Source organism: Marmota flaviventris, chromosome 17 (assembly GCF_047511675.1).
Source record: "Marmota flaviventris isolate mMarFla1 chromosome 17, mMarFla1.hap1, whole genome shotgun sequence".
NCBI classification, from domain to species: domain Eukaryota; kingdom Metazoa; phylum Chordata; class Mammalia; order Rodentia; family Sciuridae; genus Marmota; species Marmota flaviventris.
In genome coordinates this window covers 5,704,710-5,707,232 of record NC_092514.1, presented here as the reverse complement: position 1 = coordinate 5,707,232, position 2,523 = coordinate 5,704,710, and the positions used below count along the sequence as shown (strand labels likewise).

The 2,523-nt window shown below is 33.8% G+C and overlaps 1 pseudogene; it reads right to left on the bottom strand.

Moving 5' to 3' along the window:
* Positions 1 to 386: 386 nt before the first annotated feature.
* LOC139702419 (olfactory receptor 5T7-like) lies at positions 387 to 1,336 on the bottom strand (annotated as a pseudogene).
* Between the last annotated feature and the right edge of the window lie 1,187 nt (positions 1,337 to 2,523).

Here is a 2,523-nt window from a genome sequence, read left to right as displayed (position 1 = left end):
TGTGGCATTTTGTGTGTGTTCTTTTTGCATTAGCATGGGGCTCGATCAAGTTGGTGAGATGCTATTTATATAAAAAAATATAGTTGCAACTAAAATATAATATAGAGAGAGACCAATACAAATAAATAGAATATTAAATAATATGTAAATATATGCAAGTTTGTGTTGGATTTTGTACACTTATATAGAATTATGTATATGCATATACATAGAGAAGTAAGATCATTGTAAATAGATGATGCAGGATTTCTACAGTTAAAACAACACAAGAGAGGACTGAGCATATAATCACAAGAAAGATAATACACTAAAAAAAGGAAACAATTTTTTTTTTGCATACTCTCATAATACTGTCAAACATTACTCTCAATTTGTTCAATGACTATCTACCCTGAAAAATAGATTGTATTGACTAACCAAATATTCCCCAAAACTCTCTTCATTGCCTCTTTTACATCTTTGTTCCTCAAACTATAAATGATGGGATTCAGCATGGGAATAACAATGGAGTAAAATATAGACACTGTCATGTCATGTTCCAAAGCATAGTTGGATGTTGGTCTCACATACATAAATAGAACAGTACCATGAAAAATAGACACTGCAGTTAAGTGAGAGCCACAGGTAGAAAAGACTTTCTGCTTCCCTTCAGCAGAACATATCCTCAGAATAGCCAACAGAATGAAACCATAAGAGATCAGGACAATTAGTATAGTACATATCTCAATAGAGCCAGCAAAGTAGAAGAGCAATAGCTGGTTGGGGTGAGTGTCAGAACAGGAAATTGCAAGGAGAGGAGGGATGTCACAGAAGATGTGGTTGATTATGTTGGATCCACAGAAGGACAGGCTGAAAGTGGCTGTGGTGTGTGTTATAGCATGCAGAATTCCACCAACACAGGAAGCCAAGATGAGTGGCACATAGACCCTGGGTGACATGCTCACTGAATACAGAAGTGGGTTGTAGATGGCCACATAGCGATCATAAGCCATGGCAGCCAAGAGAAAGCACTCTGTGGTTCCACAGGTTACAGCAAAAAACATCTGGGCTGCACAGCCACCAAGTGAAATGGTTTTCTCCCTTGACAAAAAGTCTATCAACATATTTGGAGTGATACCAGACGAATAGCAGGCATCTATGGAAGAGAGTACACTCAGAAAATAGTACATTGGGTTGTGCAGCCGGGAATCCCCAATGACCAATATAATCAGTCCTAAATTTCCCATGAGAGTAAAAAGGTAAATTGCTAGAAACAGGAGGAAGAAGAAGATCTGCAGTTCAGGATTGTCAGTGAAGCCCTCAACACAAATACAGCTACTTCAGTGACATTCTTCATGCTGAAATCTCATGGAACACACTTGAAGATGATCATAAAATGACAGCTGATGATACTAGGAAAGAATGAACAGCACCATGACTGTAAGAAACATGAAACACTTTTTACAGTGTATAATTTTCAAGCAGCAGATCAAAAGACAATGTGAATCCACTGATCATTTCAATCACTGAAGAATCATTAGGAAGTTATGAGTGTTAACAAAGTAACCCAACATGTGCCATTTCCCTTAAATGATGAGGTCAAATGGTTTTTGTATCACTGAGTTCCATTAGCTCCTTTCATATAAAATCACCTTAAAGCAAAAAGAGTTTAGCTACAACGTGTGTGTGTATGTGTGTTGAAACATGAAGAATTCTGATTCTATTCCAGCGTTTTCCTCTGATATGACATCTCAAGTATGCATATATAAAATATATATATTTAGTAAATTTTTGATAATGTATATTAGATAAGTACATATTTGAAATATATTTTATATATTTGATAAATATGCATTTGAAGATATATATTATATATATTTGATACTTGCATACTTGACTTGTTATGTCAGAGCCACTCTTCATTGAAATAGAATCAAAATTCTACATCTTTCAATAATTGCATTCAATTATTTCCCAAAAGACACTCATTTGAAGAATCTGCACACTAATATTTATTTTACCAGATTGCAGTAAATATTCAGGGACAGACAACTTTGTTTCAAGAATGTGGTGAATTAGTGTGCATTTACAACAATTCTCTGGGGATTAAATGCATTTAATCACATAAGGTTATTATATTTTTCCTGTATCTGCACTTTATATCCCTGAATTATTCCTTAGAGAATAAAAAGCTGTGTGAGTTGACTTATTTCTGGAAAAAAAACCTCATGCACTCTTGAAAAGTACATTTCCATTTTCTATGTTAAAGGGACTTACTTTTGCTTCAAGGAAATTTTATGTTTTTAGCTAAATGCTTCTATAGACAGCATTTGCAATTTGAAAAAGACAGTGATTTGGTAAAAAAAAAATTATATTATTCCAATATATCAATATTAACACAAGTTCAAAGGAATCACTTATTGAGAGAGAGACTAACTATGATTCTTGAAGATAGTATAAGATGAAGTTATAAATTTAATCTATATCTACTTTGACAAATCCTATCTCAATTGATGATAGAAAATACCAATTATATTAGGCTTC